The following is a 12,394-nucleotide window of genomic DNA, read 5'->3' on the forward strand; positions in this document are numbered from 1 at the left end:
TCTCCTCTTTCCTGACCTGAAAAATACTTGGTGTAGTTTTTTCACCTTTATTTTTTACCTCGATGGGTCTTCCTTGCTTTGCGCGGGCTTTCTCTAGTTGCAGTGAGCCAGGGCTACAGCCTCTTTGTGTGGTTTAAGATTTTCTCATTATGGTGCCTAGGCTCCAGGCCTCTGGGCTAAGCACTCGGGAGTTGTGACTCGCAGGCTGTAGAGCAAAGGCTTAATAGCTGTGGCAGAGCAGGCCCAGTTGCTCCACTGTTTGTGGGATCTTCCGGGACTAAGGATCAAACTTGTGTTCCCTACATTGACAGGCAGATTCTTATCCACTGCACCAACAGGAAGCTCCACCGGGAGTACATGTTTTTTAATTGTGCAAATCTACACACATATCTACTGTGTGTGTTAGTCGCTCAGTCATGTCAGACTCTTTGCAACCCCATGGGGTGTAACTTGCCAGGCTCCTCTGTCCATGGGATTTTCTAGGCAAGAATACTGGAGTGGGTTGCCATTACCTTCTCCAGAGGATCTTCCTGAGCCAGGGATCGAACCTGGGTCTCCTGCATTGCAGGCAGACTCTTTACGGTCAGAGCTATCAGGGAAGCCCATGCATATATCATTTCACTTAAATGCACAAATGTGATCTATATCTGCATAAAGACCCTTTTTATTTTTATTTTTCCCTTTTAGCAGCACTCTCCCTATCTCTTCTCCTTGTTTATCCTCATCTCCATTGGGTCCCCAGTAATCTGTACTGCAGTCCAGTATCTGGTCCCCCTGATAACCCAGTATACAGACTCACACACAAACACACACACTCAAATCTACATAGATGAATGTTGCTTTTTCTATTACTAAAATAGAAACATATTTTACATTTTTTCTATATTTGCAATTCTCACTTAATACTGCCTAATAGAAATCCTCTCATATTACAAGGTTCAGCTCCAATGTATTCTTTTAAATGGTTGCATATGATTTCAGACTGCAGATGAATCATAAATTATTCACTCATTCCCTTATTGACAGACGTAATTTTTTCTTAGATTCCAGCTGCTATGGACACTGCACCAATTAACATGTTTGTATTTTTTAGGTATGTTTTACTTCTAGGGGTTGGATTCTTGTTCACAGGATAGAGAGTTGTATAAGCATTTGCTACAATAATAATTGATATTAGCATTTTGCAGATTACACATATTTTTATTTTTAACAACTTTCTAACTTATTTTCCAAATAAGGTAGTATTTTAATGCATAATTCACATGAGAACTCTTTTTCCTTTTACAACTTCTCATTATAAAAATTTATATTATTAGCAAAATGTAACAAGCTATGTAAATCTATCATATGGAATTTTTAAATGTTCTTCACGTTATCATTCTAGCTTTCCAGGAACAATTGCATTTCACTAGTGTTTCGCATCACAAGCAAATAACAAATATTGAGGTGTGAGATGCTATACAGGTGCTGGAGCAGGAAATGGCAACCCACTCCAGTATTCTTGCCTGCAAAATTCCATGGACAGAGGAGCCTGGTGGGCTACAGTCCATGGGGTCACACAGAGCTGGACACGGCTGAGCATGCACGTCACACAGGTATAACCAAGAAAACAAACAAAAGCAACCAGCAAAGCAAAACAGAAATAGCCTGCCTTCAGTGAGACTATCCTCCGCATATTTTGGATTTTAGATGAAGAGATAGATAATACGGAAAACTCTCCAATATTTGCCCTGCCTTGCCAACAGCCAGATCTGATAGGGCCAGTTTATCTGCATCTATGAAGGTGCAGAACAAGTGAAGGTCAAAGAAAATTTTCTGGGAACAATAACCATTCTTTTCTTCTTTTTTTTTTTATTTTTTTACAACACTGAGGAGGGGAGGAAAAAAAGAAGTGACCTTGTTAGAGCCACAGACATCAACCAATCCGTGTTTGATTATACTATCTGGAAGCATCCAGCAAGGCACCAAGATGCACAGATGGCTTACCCATGGCCAAGTCTAAAGAACCGTTTACAATTCATGGAAAATGGCAGGATTCAAAATGGAATGTTTAAGGAAGATGAGAACAGTAAGAACGCAGATAGAAGAAGGCCAGGAGAAAGGAGAAAGAAAGCCTTAGGTCTGTGAGCTGAAGGGGGGAAAAAGCCAGCTTAATTATGGAAGAAAAGACACATACACATAGGATAGCTCACACAGGCAGAGTTGCTGTGGAAGCACATTCCAGGAAAATCTTAAGAGATTACTTTAATAATAAACCATGCATTCTTCAGCAAGCCATCACGAGATTAACTACCCCTTTCCTCAGCTGGGAACAGTCGTCAGTTTAGGATTTTTTTTTTTCTTCTTCTTCCTTCTCCCTCCCAAGCAGCTTTTGTGCAAGGAGAGTCATGCAAGGACCATAGCTTTTCAAGCACTGCACTCAAGTTTCCTCACCTTAATTTTCCAAACATTCATTTCAGGAGTGATAAGAAAAGACCACGGTTTAGGCAGGGTTACCATCAGGGTGGGCTTGGGTGTGATTCTCCAGCTGCGAGCGTGTTCATTTTAGATCCACTGAAAAGCCAACAGCTTCCATGGGACAGGGGACCCTGTCCTACCAGGGATAAAAAGGGTTGTGTTTATTTTCATTCTTCTCTCTGTCTTTTTTTCTTTCTTTCTTAATGTGAGAAGGACACTGAATTACTGCCAGGAGCAATATCAGAGCCCTAGAAATATAAAAACACACTTCAAATCAAATCAGAGTTCTCTACTGTCGACTCAAGATTTCTGTATGAAATGATAGAGCTGTCCACTTGAAGCTGTATGTATGAGCCCACTGCTCAAAAATGAATTGTTTTCATCAAAATCTTCTCTTGAAACTGCAACTCATGGAAGATGAAATCATTTTCTCTGGCCTCTTAGACAAATCCCTTTCATTTGGTGGAGCAGAGCAAACATAAGTCAACATTTCTTGATAAGAGTCTTTCAATTAAAAAAAAAAAGATGCGGGTGGTCACTTCTGAAAAAGTGTTACATAGTGAGGTTAAAAGAGAGAAACTTTTTTTCCTCCTCAAATTATCAAAGCCTGTATGTGCCTGAAATCTGCTCTCACTTTTCTAACTACTTAGCTTTGGGCAATGAAACCAACCTTCTGCACTCCTGAATCTTAGAAATAAAGCACCAGGTCCTAAGATAGACCAGAATTAAAGTTCTCTGCATAAAAGTTATAAATAGTCCCAAGACTGAATTTTATATACCTCTTGTCATTCACACAGAATCATTTTCTTAATAATAGTAAATTACCTTGGAGGAATATTGAAAACTGTCATCACCACCCTCCCTTTCCCTACCCCCCCAGATGTGAGGGGTGAGACAGGTGGCAGAAACAGTAAAGGTCCTAAGAGGTAGTGTTCTCACTGTTACCAGGTTTTGCTGCTCTGCACCCCTAGCTCCTAGGCAGTTCCAAATCTGACCTACTTGAGAGCAGGGACTGTCACTCATACAGATTTGTCCCAAATTACACAGTGGCTTTGCAGTCAGGGCTAAGCTGGAACCACAAAATACATCCTTGGCGTCCCATGAGCCCGATTTGAGCCCCCAGTTTCCAGAGATAAAATGCAAATCCAGTGTGTTGCTTACTCAATAAAATCAATTACCCCCTCCCATCCAAGTCACAGTTTAGTATTTTCACATTTACTACACACTGGAGGCGCCAGTGGTAAAGAGTCTTCCTGCCAATGCAGGAGATGCAAGAGACATCGGTTCAGTCCCTGGGTAGGGATGATCCCCTGGAGAAGGAAATGTCAATCCACTCCAGTATTCTTGCCTGGAGGATTCCATGGACAGAGGAGCATGGTGGGCTACAGGCCATGGGGTTGCAAAGAATTGTACACAACTGAGCAAGCACGCCAAACACTGTCTCAGACTTTTAAAAAAAGGAAGGAAACAGATACATTTTCACAAGGATAATTTCATAATTCTTAAAAAGCAGCAAAGCTTCTGGGATGTTTTACAATTGTTCATGATTTTAAAATATAAAAAAGATGAATCCCCAGCTTGTTAAGGTCCACTAAGATACAACTATGGAAGGCCTTCTACTGCTGAGTACTGCATATCAATATTTTCAGTTTTTTTCTATTCTTTTTTTTCTCTTTCTTTCTTTATTTTGGCCAAGCCAGGAGGCTTGTGAGATCTTAGCTCCCCCACCAGGAATGTGGGATTCCTGGATCTTCGTTCCCCCACAGGTCCCTAACCTGTGACCCCTGCATTCAAAGTGGAGTCTTAACTACTGGACCGCCAGGGAAGTCCTTTTTCAAATATTTTATTTCTCATATTTCAGATTTTTCTTAGAGGTATAGGAAACACTATGGAAATCAGATAAAGTCATATTAAAGTGTCTACACAGGGATGCCCATTCTGTGGGGGAAGCCAGTAAATAATCTGTTTACATCAAATATATAGCTTACTTAGATAGGTTATATAGACCTGCACATTTTTGTTTGTATCAGTTTCATAGAGAGAGTATTGTTTTATGTGTATAGACAGGATTATATTTCACACACAAATGCAGTGTGTTTTACATATACACACAGATTACCCACCAATTTACATATACACACAATTACCCATATCTGCCATGAAAGAGACATGAATTCCTTTAACGGGGGTGGGAGTGCGATCACACGTGCAACTGTAGAGACAGCAGATTCTGAGCTAGCACCCACCGCCTCTAGCCAGGAAAGGCAGCCCTTTGTTCCAAGGGCCCCATCGGGTTCGGATGACTTGGGACGCCACATCACTGGAAGCGGCAGTCCAGAGAAGGAATTTTTGAGATGAAGGTCGCTGGGTCCCACCCCTTTCCTGCGGGGTTTCCCTTTCCTGTCCTTAAGCGCACTCTCCCGGGTCCCTTGCCTCAGCCCCGCGAGCCTGGGCTGCGGACGGCGCCCCTACTCCCTACTCCTCCCCTTCGCTGGGCTCGGGGCGATCGCCCCCCGCTGGTGGGGCTCCCGGCTCCCCGGAGCCGGCTACTTTGCGCGGCCCCAGCTCGAGTTAATAAACAGTTAAGTTTGGAAGACTCAGCAGACACGTTGAGGGGGAGTTACCCAACCCAGGCAGCAAAAACATCCCGGCGCATTCCTGGGGAGTCCAAAGCTGCCAGCATCTGATTAGAACCATATCTCGCCGGGAGTGGCCCGCGGCTCCGAGGCTCCCGGGCCGGCGGCTATTTAAGCGCGGCAGCCGTGTGGGCAGCGCGGCAGCCAGGAGGCTCGGGCACCGAGGAGTCATGCTCGCATCGCAGAGGCGCTAGCTAGACTGTGAGTAGCTCTGGTTCCTTCTTCCCTTTGGCCCCATTTTTGGCGACCTCCCTCCCTCCTTTGCTCTTTTCCCCTCTTGGGATGCAAAACTGGGACTGTTGGGGCGTCTTATTAAGGAGACGGCGGCGTACTTGGGCAGACAGACGCTTTTGTGGCCTGACATCCGAGGAATGCTTCCATGGAAAGCCTTTACCTTTGGGGTCGGACTCCAGATGTCCAGCTAGTGACATGTAACAAGCGCCTCCCTTGTGTGTGTGCGTGTCTGTCTGTCTGCTTGTTCAAAAGCCCCACTGGTGTGGCTACTGACCGCCTAATTAACTCCTCTAAGAGTGTTTATTTTTGCCGTGTGACAAAGGCTGGGGACTTGGTTTGTACCCACGAGAAGCTTTTTCCCAGTGACTGACAACGTGTGGCGTTAAAATGTGAACTTTGTCTTACACCCGCATTCTTAAGAAAGTATCTGCCCAAGAGACTGAACAAACTTGTTTGAAATCCTCTGGGGATTTAAAAGGGGTTTGCCTGCTTGTTGTAATCTAGAAAGATTAAGGATGAATTTTAGGAAAGGGGGGAAAAGAATGAATGGGTTAACACCGTGGAGCCCCAGTCAGCATAGCGGGTTTCATAGCATGGAGCTGACTGTGTTATTTGTTCGTGCCGTCCTTCCCTCTTGACTTAATTCTTAGCAAGGAATTCAGGTCCGCAGTCAGTTTTAGCAGGGAGCCCTTTGAGTCCAAAGGGAAATCGAACTGGATTAAAAATGCTTAAAGAATCTGGATGTTATCTCCACCCCCACCTTATCCTCGTGGTTTTTTTTTTTTTTTTTAAGTTTGTGTTTGGAAGGAAGAGAGGCGCTCTGTAAAACGAGAAGAGCAGAAATCAGCTTCCAGACACATGGAAAGACTTAAAAATTCTGGAGGGGCGACTTCATGAATAGTAAATGTTGTTATTGCACTATAAAGTGACTTAATGAAAAAATTTCTGGCTCTAATCAGACAAAGCAGGGGAGTGGAGTAGAAGGTGAGACAGAAGTAACTCAAATAGAAGGAATGGCTGAGGAAGAGAAAGCAGCTGCAAAAAAAAAATGCCTTCGAGATGTCCAATAAGGCTCTCGAAATGGCTTTGATGGGATTTTAATTGATCTTCCTGCAGGCTTGAGGTTGGCTCCCCACACAGGAGCGTCTCCTGGCTATTGGTGAGGGAAAAACTAGCTGGGAATGGGGGAGCTTGACAGCTATCAAAAGGCTTGTCTCCCTTGCTCCGGGTCTCACCTCCACCTGGCTTCTTAAACCAGCAGCCAGACCTTTTAGGCTACTCTTCTCCAGGCCCAGTGCCCACCCTACCTCTCACCAGGTTCTGTCTCTTCTTCTTTGAGGGGAGATTGGCCTCCATGACACTGTAAGAAACTTTGTTGCCATGAGAATTCACCCCTTTTGGTTGAAGTGCTAGGTATGTGGCTATACCAAATATAATGTGCAATCTTGTCGGAAAAGCACAAAGGAGGCCTGGTGGTTTTCTTTCCAGTGTGTATTTCTGGGACAGATTACTTCTAAATCCCTCGTCAGTCTCCTCCTAAGGCAGACTGGATTCTTTTTCCTGTTGGTGATGAATAACTTCATTTTCCCTTCCCTTCCCGCTCCCAGCTCTCTTCCTTCTTATCCAAATGGATGCCCTAGAGTGGATGCCCTTCTCAAGCTCTACCCTCCTCCATTTCAAAATAGAAGGTAGAGGACTGTCTCCCAGCTTCCAGCTCTGACACATAGGTAGCTGCCATTCTGGTGGTCTTAGACACAAGCTGATTTTCTCCTGAGGATGTGAGAGAGGGAAGGGGGTCCCATTGCTTGTTCAAGGCCTTGCCTCATTGTTAAGGGCAGAAATTAGGATCTGCATTTCCACTCAAGACTTTTTATAGTTGTGGATTCAACTAAAAGCCCAAATTCCTGTGCCTTAGGCTGGCTCCTTGCTTTGCCTGAAAGGTCAAATGACTTTCAACCACCTTGTTTGGGTTGAACAGAATTGCTTTTGAGACGCTTGTTGGCATGAAGGGACCCCAGGAAGCGGCTGTCCAGCCAGTTGGGGTGACCTTTATTTTCCTGCTCAGCCATGCCTCTGTTACCTGAGGATTTACAGAGGGGAAGACGGAAGTCTTGGCCATGGCTCCTGGTCAGTAGGAGGCTTTGTGGAAACGTGGACCCTTGGTGGTAGAGCCAGTAAGTGCCGATTTATTTCTCATCCTACCCTCATATGTCTGTAAACCTACACTAGCTACCACAGATATTTTTCACCTGGGTTTTGTTTTGTTTTTTGTTTTTTGTGTTTTTTTTTGGCTGCATTATGTTTGTTGCTGCGTGCAGGCTTTCTCTAGTTTCGAAGAATGGGGGCTACTTACTCTTTGTGGTGTGTCGGCTTCTCATTGCAATGGCTTCTCTTGTGAAACAGGGACGCTAGAGTGTGGACTCAGTTAGTTATGGCACATGGGGTTAATTGCTCTGTGGCATGTGGGATCTTCCCAGACTAAGGATCGAACCTGTGTCCCCTGCATTGGTAGACAGATTCTTAACCACTGGACCAGCAGGGAAGCCCACCAGGGAAGCCATAGTTTTGAAGATTCCATATGTTTCCCTTCCTCAGTCTTTCCTAACTTGAGGATTTAATCAGTGTTTTTCTTAGAGACAAATCTAAGATACTTAAATACTTAAAAAGGCCACCAAAGACAGAGTTCCAGGGCGCTAAGTTGCCCTAAGGAGAAAAGACTTGAAAGTGTTCTGGTTGAGGAAGTTTTGGTATTTGACCAAATGCCTAGGGCTCTCTAAGGCCCAGGAAGGTGGCTCAGAGGGTAAAGCGTCTGCCTGCAGTGCAGGAGACCCAGGTTCAATCCCTGGGTTGGGAAGATCCCCTGGAGAAGGAAATGGCAACCCCCTCCAGTATTCTTGCCTGGAGAATCCCATGGATGGAGCACCCTGGTAGGCTACAGTCCACGGGGCTGCAAAGAGTCGGACACGACTGAGCGACTTCACTTTCTTTCTTTCACTTTCTAGGGCTCTCTACCCTCCAGGGGCTTCCCTGGTGGCTCAGTGGTAAAGAATCTACATGCCAGTGCAAGAGACACAGTTTCGATCCCTGGGTTGGGAAGATCCTTGCAGTAGGAAATGGCAACCCCCTCCAGTATTCTTGCCTGGAGAATTCCATGGACAAGAGGAGCCTGGCGGGCTACAGTCCTTGGGGTCACAAGAGTTGGACATGACTGAGCATGCACACACCCTCCAAGCAGAACCAGAATGAGGACTGGCAGTATGAAACACCTGAGGAACAGGATGTGATATCTAAAAATTCTCTGGTGCTGCTGTGTAATTCTAAAGTTGAAGCTGTGCCACTGAATTGCACAGAGGTTGGCCAAAATCACATTTAGCTGAAATAGCTGTAACCCCAGATCTCTGTATTTAAGGGAAACCTAACTCATGGTTATGTATCCTGACCGGATTAATCCTGTGACTCAGAAGGAAAGCAGGCCTTGGAGTCCCCTTCTTCTACAAAGAACACACTGATTCCCTGTGAGAGGAACAAATATGCTGAGAGTGAACACAAAGCACTGGCCCACAGGCCGTTTCTGCCTCCCACCTAGCTAAGCCAGGGAGTGGTGGTGAGCAAGTGGGTTCTGCAGTCCTATGGCCTCAGTTCAAATCCCAGGGACTGCTCTGCTGCCTGTGTGACCTTGAGCAAATTGCATCACTTCTCTGTACTCATGCTTTCTTATCCGAAGAGAATAATACCTACCCACAGTTTTGCTGAGAAGACCGTTAGTCTAATATGCTTAGACTCCTTTATTCCTTTACTCCTTTATTGTTTTGTTTTCATTTTGCCTCCTGAACTGCTGAATTACTTATCTTTAGTGAAAATTATAGGCAGAATGGGGAATATCTTTGTCAAAGTTGGACACCGCCCATCTACCTGAAAAATGTTAATCCCTTAAGCTCTTCATATGAACAAAGCCAGAGAATTTGCTGTGCTTACACTAAACCAACTGGGAGTTGCTCTCTGTTCTCTGCCTGGAGCTTGCAGTTTGGTTTGGTCAAGCTGATCTCTGGTCTCATTTCAGTCTTTCCTCCCACCCCCAGACTCCCTACAGAGGGGGAGCAGTCTTTCCCCAAGAAGTCAGCACTGGAGCAGAAGGAAGAGGGGAGGGTGGGACCCCTGTACTAAACTGAGGAACTAGACTAGAAATAAAAAGCCTTCTAAGTACCTAGGGCCCCATACTGTCCTTGCCCATAGAGCTGGGCAGGTTGGCATGGTTACTCCCCTTCCCAAATCTTTTTCCTACCTTGGAAGGAGGCCTGCTACCTTCAGTCAGTCAGTCAGTCAGTTCAGTTGCTCAGTCATGTCCAACTCTTTGCGACCCCATGAATCACAGCACGCCAGGCCTCCCTGTCCATCACCGACTCCCAGAGTTCACTCAGACTCAACGTCCATCAAGTCAGTGATGCCATCCAGCCATCTCATCCTCGGTCATCCCCTTCTCCTCCTGCCCCCAATCCCTCCCAGCATCAGAGTCTTTTCCAATGAGTCAACTCTTCGCATGAAGTGGCCAAAGTACTGGAGTTTCAGCTTTAGCATCATTCCTTCCAAAGAAATCCCAGGGTTGATCTCCTTCAGAATGGACTGGTTGGATCTCCTTGCAGTCCAAGGGACTCTCAAGAGTCTTCTCCAACACCGCAGTTCAAAAGCATCAATTCTTCGGCGCTCAGCCTTCTTCACAGTCCAACTCTCACATCCATACATGACCACAGGAAAAACCATAGCCTTGGCTAGACAGACCTTAGTCGGCAAAGTAATGTCTCTGCTTTTGAATATGCTATCTAGGTTGGTCATAACTTTTCTTCCAAGGAGTAAGCGTCTTTTAATTTCATGGCTGCAGTCACCATCTGCAGTGATTTTGGAGCCTCCCCCCGAAAATAAAGTCTGACACTGTTTCCACTGGTTCCCCATCTATTTCCCCTGAAATGATGGGACCGGATGCCATGATCTTCATTTTCTGAATGTTGAGCTTTAAGCTAACTTTTTCTCTGTCCACTTTCACTTTCATCAAGGGGCTTTTTAGTTCCTCTTCACTTTCTGCCATAAGGATGTTGTCATCTGCGTATCTGAGGTTATTGATATTTCTCCTGGCTACCTTAGGGTAAGCAAAATCTGAACAAATTGCTTCCTGGTCTAAAAATGGAAGTTACTTTTTTTTCTTAAGTGAGATAGAATGTCCTCTCTACCTACCTCATCTTTCCCTTCTAAATTTATTTTAATCCAAAACTTTACTCCTAATTGTCCAACTCCAGCTCATACTTAAATCATCACAGTAAAAAAACAACCTTAAGACTTTTAAAATTTCAGGAACATAAAAGCTGCTGCTTCAATGTAGAAGCAGCCCAGCAGTGTCTCTCTGCTGCTCTAAGTTATAACTTAGCCTCTAGGATAGCTAGAGGCAAGTGACCTTTAACTTCTTCAAACTGGTAAGAACTTTGTGTCAACAGAGCAGCCCAAATGAATGTTCAGCTGCAGGGAAGTTACCAGGAGGCAGAATGCATAAAGGCTGTCACTTAGATATTTAGGTAACCACAAAGGAGAAGGAGCTGCTGGGTTTGAAAGTAAAAATACTGGAAAAGCTGGGTTTGAAACATTCTCCAACATGGAAGAGATTTGGGCGAGGAATTTATGATTGAATGTTTCCTCTGGCTAAAAAGTGACCCCATTTCTCTCTAGCAATGTGTTACTCTGAAACAGACTTAGATCTTTGTGTGACAGGTAAACTGCTGGAAGTTCTCATTTAACAGTTAAATTCATTCATTCTTTCAGTGTTGGACACTTAGCTAGAGTGTGTAGTTCACACTAGAAAGACCTCATCTCAGACTAACTCTCAGAGTGTAGTCCCCAGATCAGCTACATCAGCATCACTTGGCAACTTGTTGGAAATGCAAATTCTTGGTTCCTGTCCCAGACCCACTAAACCAAATATGAGCAGTAGGGTCCATCCAGCTGTATTCCAACAAACCCTTCACATGATCTAAGAGAAACTTTCATAACTCAGTTGTTCAACGGAAAGCATAACAAAGTAACTGAATTCCTGCAATCATGAAAATAATAAAGCAAAGCACTTAAACAGAGCTCGGTTTGGCACCCCACTCCAGTATTCTTGCCTGGAAAATCCCACAGAAGGAGGAGCCTGGTAGGCTGTAGTCCATGGGGTCGCGAAGAGTCGGACATGACTGAGCGACTTCACTTTTCACTTTCATGCATTGGAGAAGGCAATGGCAACCCACTCCAGTGTTCTTGCCTGGAGAATCCCAGGGACGGGGGAGCCTGGTAGGCTGCCGTCTGTGGGGTCGCACAGAGTCGGACACGACTGGAGCAACTTAGCAGCAGCAGCAGCAGCAGCAGCAGTTTAACTGAATCTTAAAAAGATGAAAAAGCACAGATCCTGATTTTTTTCCTGCCATCTCAAGTACTGCTTTTTTGATTCTAGGAAAACCGATCTACTCCTTAGTTCTATATTACCACCTCGTTTCCAAATTCTTTTCCCTCTTCTGGGGTTTTAAAGGAACATAATTAATCTCCATTTATTAGAAAACTGTCCCAGTTACTTCTTTTTAAAAAAGATTTCATCAGACTAGATCATTCTTCTTGAGCCAGATGGTTTTCTCTAACCTATAAAACGTTTTATTTTGTTTTTTCATGCCATGCCCAGAGTACAGATGAAGCCCTGCCCATCATGGTAAATGAATCTGTTGCACTTGGTTTTTATAGTGCTTTATGGTTAATGCAGTACTGTTCTTCTCCCGTCTGACTTTCACTTTAAATAACTTAAGGTAGAAACAATATCTCCATTTTTTTGCTCCAGTGTGATCAATAGATATCAGCCTGCCCAAGGTCATTCCAGTTAAGTGGTAGAGTCAGGATAAAAGCATGAATCTTTATGATTAAAATCTTGATGTTTATCAGAATACTTAGTAAATACCTTTATGTGAAGTATGTGGCGAGGCTAGCAATGGAAGAACTCCCAGTGAGTAGGAATCTAGAAGAAAGTCTGAGTTACGTAAAGGAAAGAGAGTAGACTCTAG

At 44.4% G+C, this 12,394-nt stretch overlaps 1 protein-coding gene across 6 annotated transcripts in view; it reads left to right on the plus strand.

Annotated features, from left to right (window-relative positions):
• The window catches only part of DAB2 (DAB adaptor protein 2), a 200,597-nt gene that overhangs the window by 139,280 nt on the left and 48,923 nt on the right, over window positions 1-12,394 (plus strand). For 3 of the 6 annotated variants that reach the window (XM_069555977.1, XM_069555979.1, XM_070289339.1), the window contains exon 1: window positions 4,003-5,294. The exons of the other annotated variants lie outside the window; for them this stretch is intronic. The gene's annotated coding sequence lies outside the window, so the exon portion shown is untranslated. Of the gene's footprint in view, window positions 1-4,002; window positions 5,295-12,394 lie in introns of those variants that run through there. 6 annotated transcript variants of the gene reach the window in all.

The sequence above is a fragment of the Ovis canadensis genome, chromosome 16 (assembly GCF_042477335.2).
Source record: "Ovis canadensis isolate MfBH-ARS-UI-01 breed Bighorn chromosome 16, ARS-UI_OviCan_v2, whole genome shotgun sequence".
Classification (NCBI taxonomy): domain Eukaryota; kingdom Metazoa; phylum Chordata; class Mammalia; order Artiodactyla; family Bovidae; genus Ovis; species Ovis canadensis.